Source organism: Apis laboriosa, unplaced genomic scaffold, assembly GCF_014066325.1.
Source record: "Apis laboriosa isolate Shangri-la unplaced genomic scaffold, ASM1406632v1 scaffold188_cov152, whole genome shotgun sequence".
Taxonomy (NCBI): domain Eukaryota; kingdom Metazoa; phylum Arthropoda; class Insecta; order Hymenoptera; family Apidae; genus Apis; species Apis laboriosa.
Window position 1 is genome coordinate 528,601 of NW_025222224.1, and position 12,674 is coordinate 541,274.

The 12,674-nt window shown below is 20.5% G+C and overlaps 1 pseudogene; it reads left to right on the forward strand.

The window, feature by feature from the left end:
- Positions 1-2,190: 2,190 nt before the first annotated feature.
- The window catches only part of LOC122711787, a 40,168-nt pseudogene continuing 29,684 nt past the window's right edge, over positions 2,191-12,674 (forward strand).

The following is a 12,674-nucleotide window of genomic DNA, read 5'->3' on the forward strand; positions in this document are numbered from 1 at the left end:
TTTAGGTATAGATTGAAAAAATTAAATTGTATATTATATACCGATTATATTTTAAACTGAGCCATGATTTCTATTATCTACTTTGAAAATTCGAAAAATATAATAATCCTATATAATAATATTCTATATAATATAATATAATAATAATTATTTATGAATTGACATATTTAATAAGACTCAAATGATTTAAAGTTAATTCAAAAAATCAATCGACTAAAAATTAAATAACAATTGAAAATTAAAATATTTTCACATGCAAATAGAATTTAAATAAAAATTAATTTCATTTATTAAATATTATAACAAGTATTATACTATATTATATAGATATATTTATTCATATTTTAGTTTTTTATAAATATATAAATGCATTTTAATTCAATAAAAATTTTCATATATATTTATTAATATTTTAACATTAGATTTAATATTATTTTTATTTTTTGAAACTTGGAAAACATTTGAATATGTACACATTTAAAAGTAAAATATTTTATCATATATTTTATTTATGCTAAAAAAAGAGCTATATTTATTTGTCAAAAAAGACTTCTTATTTTTTATATAATAACAAGCAAAAAATTTATTCTTTTATATATACACATATATAGATAATTATTTAATTATTATACTATATATTTAAAACATTTCTAAATTTCATAAAAAATCATGTAAAAATTTAAAGTTCTTATTCATCGAGGAATAAAAAATATAAGATAAAACAATGAATGAACGAAAAGAAATAAATATTATTATGCAGATTTTAATAATTGATTCTCAATTAAAACTTGCAATTACAATAATAATCGATTGATTATATAAAATAGAAATTTAAAACAAATCATTTGAATAGCTCGATAGATGATAGTTTTTGATGATAAAAAAAAAATAGATTGAATAAATCAAAGTTGCAGTTTTTAGAGATAAGAAAGAATCTAATATCATTATTTTTATAAGAAGCATGGAGAAGATATAAAGATCAATTTTTTTTGATATAATTTTTCATTTATATATACATAATGCAGTTTCAAGACAAATAAAATATGAAAATCAATTAAAAATTAAAACATAATAAAAAAAAAATTTTTAAATTAAAATATAATATTACTTAAAGATATTTTTTTAATAGTTTGATAGTTTAAATATGAAATATGAAATATATAAATATTCATTAATATATGTTACTACTAATAAAAGTATTCAAACTAATGATATGTGATTTAAAACATTGCAAATAATACTATATGGATAATACTATATGATAAATTTTATTTAGATGTATTATAGAATAACTTTTCTTATACCAATTATTTAAAAATAAGAGATATCAAATTTAGAGAATATTTATTATTTAAAATCCAAAAATTAAAATTATTTATGTTTTGTAACTTTTGTATTAGTGATTAGAAAAACAATAATAAAAAAAATATAAATGTATTCGAAGAATACTTTAAAAAAATATTTATTTTAATTGATTTAAAGTGACTTGAATGATTTTCATATAAGTCACATATTTGTTTCAAATTATCAGATAATAAATAAAAAAATCTATTATTATATTTTTAAAAAACAAGATTATTAAAAGCAAACATATTATTTAGTTCACTTATCGTAAATGTTCTTTGCATATTATAGAATGGCAATTTTTGTTGTAGTGCGAAATATTTGTTTCGGTTTACGATCAAGAAATAAAAAGAAAATACATATTTGTTTATAAACAAGAAATAAAAAGAAAATATATATTTTGTCGATTAATGAGTTATTATAAAAGTTTATGTCCGATTTATTTTAATAGCAACTAACACTTAAATAAATTTAATAATTAATTGTTAATGATCAACGATCTATTTAATATAAATCACTAATATATAAATCTAATAATAAATCTTGTGTAATAATCCATTATTTTCAACAGAATTCACTTTGTTTCTCCGTTTATTAATGAACGTTCTTCAATCAATCGTTGTCATCCAATTAAAATTATACGACTTAGAATTCTTTTGTTCTTAAGTTACAATTCTTGCAAGATTAATTTTAACTATTAGAGACAAAGAAGAAATAAAAAAAAAAAGAAAACACAAAAGAAAATCAATCATCATATTTTATTATGATGATTTATACTAATTTCTAAATAATGAAGTTTTTTTTTATTTTTCTAATCTATATATTTACGGATTTTTTTTTACATAAATGATAGATTCGGTTTGTTCGTAAGACTCATGAAGAAATTTACTTTCAAATTTTTTTTTGTATTCTAAAAATTTTAGAATTATAATAAATATAATATTTTGTTTGCTAATTTTTTAATCTTTTATAAAAATATTAGAATATCTTGGAATTTATTTTATTTAATTTTTTCATAATTTTAAATTTTTAAATTAATTAATATTTTGAAAGAAATTTTAGATTATTTACATAAATATGTTTATTTCATTATCCTATAAATTTTCACACTCATTGTTTAAAAGTAAAATTTGTTTAAATTGACAAGAACAAATATTAATTATATATTAATGGAAAAGTAATCATAATGATTGTTCTTTGAAATAATGTTTAAATTTCATTATAAATTATTAATAGATTGATTATGTTGGAATAAACATAACATAACGTTCGTTTCGTTAATGAAATAATGCATAATCATAATACAATTAGGATTTGTATATGATAGGATTTGGAAATTATTGACGCATTTTTATAAGAATGATAATTAATATTTGAATGATTATCTATAAGTTAATACGAAAATTATTAAATTAACAGAGAAAACTATGAAAGAATGCATTAATTTCTTAGTTGTTTAAGTTATTGTTAATTTATTGTTTCTCGCTTTTAATAATCTATAAAAAACATTCCTTTTAATAATTCGTACAATGCTAAGAAAATTAAATTAATAAGAATTATGAAAATTTTATATTAGTGATACGTGAATAGAAAGTTTATTTTGTTATTTGAACTTTATTTAATTATTTTAGATATATAATATATCATAATTTTTTAATTCTATTATTATTTAATTATCTTACATGTATTCTATAAATTATATAATATTCGATTGAAAACAACTTTCGAATCTTTATTTTTACAATTTACAATTTTTACAATTTTTTTTTTTACAATTTTTTTTAATATACGATTAAGAATATATATAATAAACGATTAAGAAAAAATGAAATTTAGCTGAAAAATTATTTAATACTAATATCAAAACAATTTCCAGAAATGATAGATTTCTTTTTTTCATATTGATTATATAGATATGAATTAAATAAAGTTGATATAAAATTATGTAAAATAATAAATATTATTAAATTATTAAGTATTGTTAAATTAATTGAAAAATTAATTAATTATATTTAATTTTATGTTTTTATTTAATTTTATAAAATTTTTTATAAAATTTTATACTAATAAAATCTTATTAATAAATAGAAACTAATGAATAATGCATAAAAAGAGAAATAATTGAGAAAAATATAGTTGTGTTCTTTTTCTATAGAACTCTACAGAGTCATAACAAAATTTATGATACTATACTATACTCATGATTTTAAAACTTTATTTATCTTCCAATTTATACTTATTATACCAATTATACTACTATTATTACAAATCTTCGGTTAAACTATTTATTAATTAAATTGTTTCAGGACGTGGAGCATCCCGCGTGACCGCGAATCTGATAAGAGTTAACGGAAACAGGTTGATCATCATCTCGATCCATTAGGAGAACATAGTCAAGGAGCAAGAAGCGATCAGCATTTTAATCCAGGAGGTGGCGCTGGTGCTTCAATAAGAGGGGAGCCTTCATTGCGTTGTTCACGACACAGATGATTGCTAGGTTGTTTCAACACATTGCCAATGCATCGTAATAAAAAAAAGCCAAAACTACCGCTCGATATAAGATGAAAAAACTAAGAAGTCCATTCAAGTTCTTCTCTCTGAAGTTACAAAGGAAACATAAGTCGATTAATCATAGCATCAGTAACTTGTTACGATCATCGCAAGAGGAGTGGTAGCGAGAGCAGAAGGATTGCATTTGGATCAAATGTAAAAGTAATCGAATGTAAAAATAATCGAATGTAAAAATAATCGAATGAAAAAGCAATTATCCCCTATTATCGAAGTATCGCCTCACATTGATCAACAATCTTTTTATTTCGGTTTGAAGATTGAAAACGATGAGAATAGGCCAGAATCAAAGAAGTGGAAATAAAAGGAATGCCGAAAAGATAACGGAATCTATCGAGAGAAAAAATCGAAGAGAAGGATGCGAATATCGGAAAGCCAATATCGAGAAAAAAAAATAAAGAAATTGACATACCTATCCAACTGGAAGTGGATAATAAGAAAAGTAAAAAGAAGGAGAGAGAACAGAAGGAAAAAGAAAAGACAACTGGTCCTTTACTAATCGTAAAAAACACTGGATTCGATGAAGTACACAAAATCAATATGAATAGCATACTTCACATCAGCTGATACGACCTCCAACAACGATCTACCGAAGAGTTAACAATACATAAGATGATTCATCGATTATTCAGCAATCGATCATTACCGCAATTGATCAAAACAATGGTCTCATTTGGTTCAAGATTCGATCATAATAACAATCGACTATTTTCTTAGTCTGAATAAATATGTGGTATGCTATCCCCGCAAACTATGCATAATGTGATTTAGGCTCAAGTGCAAATCGATAAGAAAAAGGCGAAAAGAAGTCATTCGGATAGTGATGAGAAACTTGGCCTTGAAAGAAAAGATTCGTTGCATGAAAATAGTCCAACGAAGAAGAAATATCGTAAAATGGATTTCTCTTATAATAATGAGCTGCGACACAATAACGAAATCAACACGTTCAAATCTAGATATGAAAAAGATAAATTCATCAATCATTACATTGGAATAAGAGATTACGCGAGTAAAAACGTGGAAACCATGAATTAAATTTTAAAAAAAAACAGGCGTATATATGATAAATCTGAAAATTATACATCCATAGTATTCGTAGATACTTTCGGTCGTGATAGAGCCAATAGTACAATTGCTAGATAACGAAATAATAACGAATTTTTTTACTAGATAAATCCTGAGAGGAATATCGAATAAGATATCCGAATTAAGTGCAAGATGTAATTTTTTTGAATCTAAATTCAATCGATTGTTCGCTGCGAAGAACAGTACGAACATGCCGAAGAAATCTGAGCACAAGATTATCGACCGATTGTTCCATCTCTGATCACTCCTAATTGCATTGCTTCACTTAAACGTTACATGATGATATGTACATCATGAGAATAGAAAGAAGTATATTTTTGAATAGAAGATCCACGAAAACAATGGTCGTACGGATACGAAAAAAACATTACCAATAAAATTCTATCGGATAGATACATCGATATCAAACCGCGAAATAGATATACAATTGAAACGAGAACGGACAAATATAGAGACAGATATATCATTGAGATGTGAACGCACGGATTATGCGGATTATTTCAAAACGCATATTTCTTAATGACAGAAATAAAACCAGTCCAGAAGATTATTATTCATCTAGAACCTTAATTAATCCTTATAAGTTATCTAATTTGCGACACGAAGAAACCACTATTACTCATTTTGGAACCGAATCCAGGGAAAACAATTTTTTTTCTTCGTCTATAATCGCAAAGAATCAAGTTTTCTTTTTCGTTGGACTATTTTCACGCGACGAATCTTTTTTTTCAAGACCAAGTCCCTCGTCGCTATCCGAATGACTTCTTTGCGCCTTTTTCTTGTCGATTTGCACTTTCACCATGACGGAAAGAAAATTCTCTAAAAGCGATGATTTTTCGGATAGAGATATTCAACCGAGAAACGAATACCTAAGAAGAACAATTTTGAGTTGATCCGATATGAATATTTTTTAAATATCTTTTAAAAATATCCACGTATATATAAACGCAAATAGCAACGTTGAATGAAATGAGAATTTATAAATCAAAGCTTTAAAAAATGAATATACGACTAGATCGCATGAGAACTAACTAGCTACGCAAATTACATAAACACTAGAGATATGCGTCGACTTCTTTTAGATAATGAACGGGCAGAGGAAACAGTCACCGTTTACAAAAAGATATTTGGACGCGAGGGATAGAACAAAAAACAAATCTGATTACCGGTGTATCTCAAATGACGAATAATACCAATTAAAATCAAAATATTACAAAGAAACGCGCATCACTCAACAATATATATATATAATATAAAATTACTACCGGTTACCACGAGACCACCATCAGGATATAAGAAATAATAAGAAATACGAGAAAAACGTACTAATAGTCATTATTTATAAAGCTTAAGTTTTCGTCATATTATAAAAATGTTTTTTTGATGTTATTCATCGTTGAATTTGTGAAATAGAAACAATTACAAATGATGAGTTTCTGAATAATTCAATAAAAATATATCTCGGATAATGATGGGATTGATATATATAAAATCTAATCAAATCCAATAAAAAAAGTTTATTTTATAGGATATACATATACTTGTATTTATAAATATTTTGATATTTCTTTGAATAGTTTAAATTTTTCAAAAGTAATATTTGAATTTGGAATGACCATAATTTCTCTAGAATTCATAAGTTATAAACATAAAAGTTATAAACTAAATAGAAAGCTATTGGCGATTTGTTATTATTGCATTCGAAATATTATAAACGATATATGATTTATTAGAAAAATTTTTTATTAGAAAATTATATTAAATATTTATAATAAATATAAATAAAAATATAAATAAAAAAATATAATATCTATCAAAAACTATATTTTTGATAGAAAGATTTTGAAATAGTAACAAATAGTAGTTTCTGATTTCATAATATTGAATTTATTACAAATTTATATTATATATATATTTATAAAAATAAATAAAATATAAATATTATCAAACTGATAATTGAATGCATATGCAACTAATTGAATGCATGTATGAATATATATAAAAATATAACATATATTAAAATATTAATTTCTTCAATTTACTTTTAAAATTGAATCAACTCACAGGATTCAATTATTAGAATTATTAATGTTTCCAATAACAACAGAGTTATAAATACAAATATTTATAATAGTGAGAGACAAATACAAATATTTTAGAATGTAAAAAAAAAACAATGATATGAATAAAAATAATTCGATCAAGTTTTGAGTTTTTTTCAATAAAGATATCATAGTTTCAAATAAAAATATAATTCAAACTATTTAATGAAAGAATATATCAAATGATATTTTCATTTTGATTCGAAAATATCAAATATCTTATATTATCAAAATAAAGAAATTATTTGAATACCATACTAACATATATCATACTAACATAGAATCCGCTGAGAGAATATTTTTAAAAACAACATGGATAAAAGAAAGAAACAGATTAATAAACAAAAATTATAAACAAATTATTTTTTTAAATAGTTACATTATAATAGTTATATATATAATATACTTTTAAATAGTTATATATATAATAATTACAATAATAAATAAATATAATATAACAGATATGAATTATAAAGTAGAACTAAAACATTATATCATTATGTCATCTTTTGTATGTATTAACTTAATAATTTTTTATTTCTCAATCGATTTATTGTAATATTTTTATTAATAGGATTAATAATGTTCTTTGAGATAATAAGCTTTGAATATATTTTATTTGAATATAGATATTTGTTAAAGTACTTATTACGTTCACATACAATCAACAAAAACTTAATACATTTTGCTTTCATGAGTACTTCTAAGGTCAAACGAGGTCAAACATTATATAGTATGGATTTAAAACACGTTTGTACGTATCGATTATATTTAGTATATCGATACTAATTTGATCCCATCACTAGTCATGGATTTATAATATGAAATCAAAAAAGATATATATGTATAAATATATATATCTATAAATATAAATATTGAAATATAATATATATATATATATATATATTACGTATATATATTACGATTATATTTAGTATATTGATACTAGTTTGATCCCATCACTAGTCATGGATTTATAATATGAAATCAAAAAAGATATATATGTATAAATATATATATCTATAATATATATCTCAATAATAAATATATATATATATATTTACATATAATAAATATATATATTTATTGAGGAAAAGTTTCATTTTATAAAGATTAAAATTTCAAGAATTTTTTATATGTAATCATTTGAGTTAAGTTTTATTAACTATTTTTAATTATATATTAAATATACTAGAACAAAATTGATTACATTTATAAATGCTGAAATATAAAAGTTAAAAAAATAAAAAAAAAACAATGAAAATGGTTACGAAAAGATTTTAATATTAATTATTAGTAATATTTTTTTTAAATTGATATTTTTATAAGTATAATAAAGATATAACTATAATAACAATAGAATTTATTTATAATTTATAATTTATTAATAATTTATTATTTTTTTTTTGTTTATAAAATTAACAATTCTATGATAGTATCGATATAACATAAAGTTATATATAGCAATATAGATTGAAGATTCAATCAAGATATTAAATAATATATACATTAAACTTTTTTCCTAGAAAGTTTGAAACAAAATATATGATATATAAATTAAATAATTTATACAAATATATTTGTTTAAACAGATATAAGTTCAAATGAAGTGTTTATTGATTCTCTATTTATTAATATATTTATTATTAATAATTTTAATTCAAAAATACAAAACTTATAAAATTCTAAAAGAATTTGAATTTTCTATTTTCAAACTTTATGTATTTTGTATTAATTATTTTTTAGTGTACAATATAAATATTTTTATTAATTATAATTGAAAATAAATTTATATATAATTATTTTATATATGAATTGATATAAATATAATAAATTCTTTTATTCAATTTTATTTTTTAATTGATGTAATTATAAACTTTTTTTAATTATGAAAAAAATATCTTAAATCATTAATTGTTAATAAATTAATTTTTAATTTAAATAGTAATAAGTAACTTACCCAATTATTTATTAACAATTATTTAATATATTTTCAATTATGTCATTTATAATATGAAATTAAAATATTCAAGATAACTTCCTGAAATTTAAAAACTAACCAATGTTATATTTTATATATTTTATTGATATCCAAACACTTGAATATATATACATTAAAAATCATTGATCTGTTCTCAGTTACATTACATTATGAAATCGCTTAAGCGATTATATAACGTGGCGATTATATAACGTATTATATACGTGGCTTAAATTACACGTTATTCAATCGATTTTATAATAGCGAAGTATGTGAATAATATTGTCTGTACTAAAGCATAATTATTATACTATGTTGTTATTTGTTATTTAAAATGAAATATTCGATTAAATTTTATTAGTGTATATATAATTTAATAACACATAATATTTATAATATATATTTATAATATATATTTAACTGTTCAATCATCAAATTGATTATATCATTCATAACTATATTATAATTTTATTTATACGTAATATATATTATATTAATATATAGTATTTATTAGTATTTATAACAGCATATTTAATTCATGACTTATTTGCTTTTTTTAACTAATTGCTACTTATATAAAATCATTGGAAATTTTATAAGCTTCAAATACATACACAGAATTTTAAGTTTCTTAAATTTTTTGAAAATTTATCAAAGAATATTAGAGAATTATTTTTGGAAACCAAAACAAATATAAAAATTAATATATAAAATGAGTTTTGATTTCTAAGTACAAAAGATATTAAAATTTAAATAATATTTATTAAATAATAAGCAATTTATATTTATGTCAAGTGAAATGAAATACATAAAATGAGATTGTGGATTAGCAGGAATTAAATCTTATTTCATTTAATCGTAAATTTATTATTAATAAATAAATTAGTATTTTTATAATATTATAATAATATATTAATTTTTGTGTTTAATTTACTTTCAACATTTTTTTCAGTTTGTTATGTTTGTTAATGTAGAATTGATTTTTTATAAATTAGATTAGGTGCCCTATATATATGTATATATATATATGTACACAATGAAAAATAAACATTTTATTTGTTAAACAGGCCGGGAAATACTATCTATATATTTTTCAATTATGAAATATATTTTTATATATGATATTGATAAAAATTTTTTAAGGCTTTTATTTTGGAAAAAAAATTGAAGAAATTATCTGACCGGGAACTTTATATATATACAGTGGCGTGCAAAAGTTATTATATATTAATATTTTATAACCATATCTTTTGATAATTACAGCAGCATAGCGACAAAATATGAATTCAATTAACCGAGTAATATAATCATATATTTTATTCTATTTTTGTATTAAATTTTGAAAACATTCTGTATTATTAAAATTTTTATAATTTTTCATTCGATGTTCATCTTTTTTTTAAAAATGTTCTATTATTGAATTTAAATCTGCAGATTAAAAAGATTAATCTAAAACTTGTACTTCATTTGGAGACAACCATCTTTTTACAATTTTCAATGCATGTTTAAGTCATGTCATTGTCTTGAAAGTATCAATTTTATGAAAGTATCAAATGTTGAAAGTATCAATTTTATATCATTTTTCTTTCAGCATATAATAATATATTAGTTTCTAGAATTTTCTTATATATATGATATCATTCATGATATCTTCAATTTTTATAAGAAGACCAATTTCTTGAACGGAAAAAGCTGTCCAAATCATAATGCTTTCTCTATGGTTAATAGTTGGTATTTGGTATTTGATATTGTTTTTTGTGTCAATTGGATATAACATTATATATAACATTTGTCGTATATAATCGTTTCCAAAAAGATTGAATTTAGATTTTAAAGTATATTTTTTTTGGCAAACATTAATCGAATTATTTTATTTTTTATATTTATCAATGATTTTTTAGCACTAACTCTGCCAAATAATTTTATGTAATCTTCTTATCTCTGTACTTCTATTAATAATATTAGCAAAGTTTTTTGCTTGTAATACAACTACGATATTGATAGATTTTCTTTGTATCCGCAATTGATTTTTATTTTATAATTTTATCAATCTTTTTAATGATTTTTTGAGGCTTCGTAGACGATCTTCTACACTATGTTTTGCGCAATATTTATTGATATCATTTTATATTCTTCTTTTTACCTATCTTGCCGATAGATAATATTGAAACAATTTTATAAGGTAACTAAAAAATAATTTTATAACAATTTTGTATATTTTAACAGGTGTCTTTTGAACTATTTTGCGATTTTGCAATTTAGCAATAAACTACCAAGTGAAATAATAATACTGCAAAAATATTATTTAAATGTAAACAGTTACTGATTTTTTACAGACCTACAGGAATGACTAGGAACGTTAATATATATATTCTCCAAATAAACATATATGAACGTTGATTTAATAGTATTATTTTCTTTTATAATATTCTTTTATATATGGCATTATAAAATATAAAAATTAAAATTAAAATAAAAATAAAAATAAAAATAAAAATTTTTTAAAACTTTTGTTTTGAAAGAAAAATTAAAGAAATTATCTGGAGTCTTTGCACAATACTATATATTGTAAATTTAAATTTTCAAATTAAATTATTATAAATATTGTAGTTGTATAAATATTCTCATGCAAACAATTGAACTATCGAATGAATAAATAATACATATTGAAAAAAGTATCAAATTCATCTAGAACAGAAATAAAATATAAAGTATATTGTTAATAAAAAATAATTTTTAATATTTTGATTGTTTAAAATATATTATAAAACGAAGAAAATATCAATTTTTTGCAATATCTAATTTTAATTTTTTAAATTTCTAAATTTCCAATTTTAGAAAAATTTAATACAAAACTAAATATATATTTTTGTTTGGTTATATACAATTATATGATATGATATATGATATGATGAATGATAGAATTAACACATTATTTGATTATTTATATTATATGTATCATTAAAACAACAATGACATAATACTATAATATTTTTATGTAAATAAAACTAATTTTATTTAATTTTTTTATTATTTTTATTTTTTATTTTCTTATTAAAATCATTAATGAAATAAAATCTAACAAAATAATTTTTCAAACATAACAAGCAAGATAATTTCTTTTCTCTAATTTTTGCATTAATTTATCTATTTTATACAATTATTTTTGTATAAGTAAACTCATATATGATAAATTTAACAAGATATTAATATAATAATAATAATAATAATAATAATACAAGATATTAATATAATTACATTTGCGAAACTTGAAAAATCAATTTTAGAAATCAAATAAATATAAAAATGTTGAAACTTTATTTATTAAGTTACAAAAAATTGAAGTTTACATTAGATAGTAAGAGATTTTAATTATGAAATCTGCTTTGCTATTTATTTAATTTAATTTAAATTATTAATTACCTAATAAACCTTAAAGAAAACCTTATATCAATTTTTGTGTTTATTTAGTGTATATTTAGAATCGACCAAAAATATCTGTTCGCGAATATTTATTATTCGCAAGATTTATAAACAGCTTATTCAAGAAATTTGTCATATAAAAAATTTTTGTTCTTACCACACGCGGATCT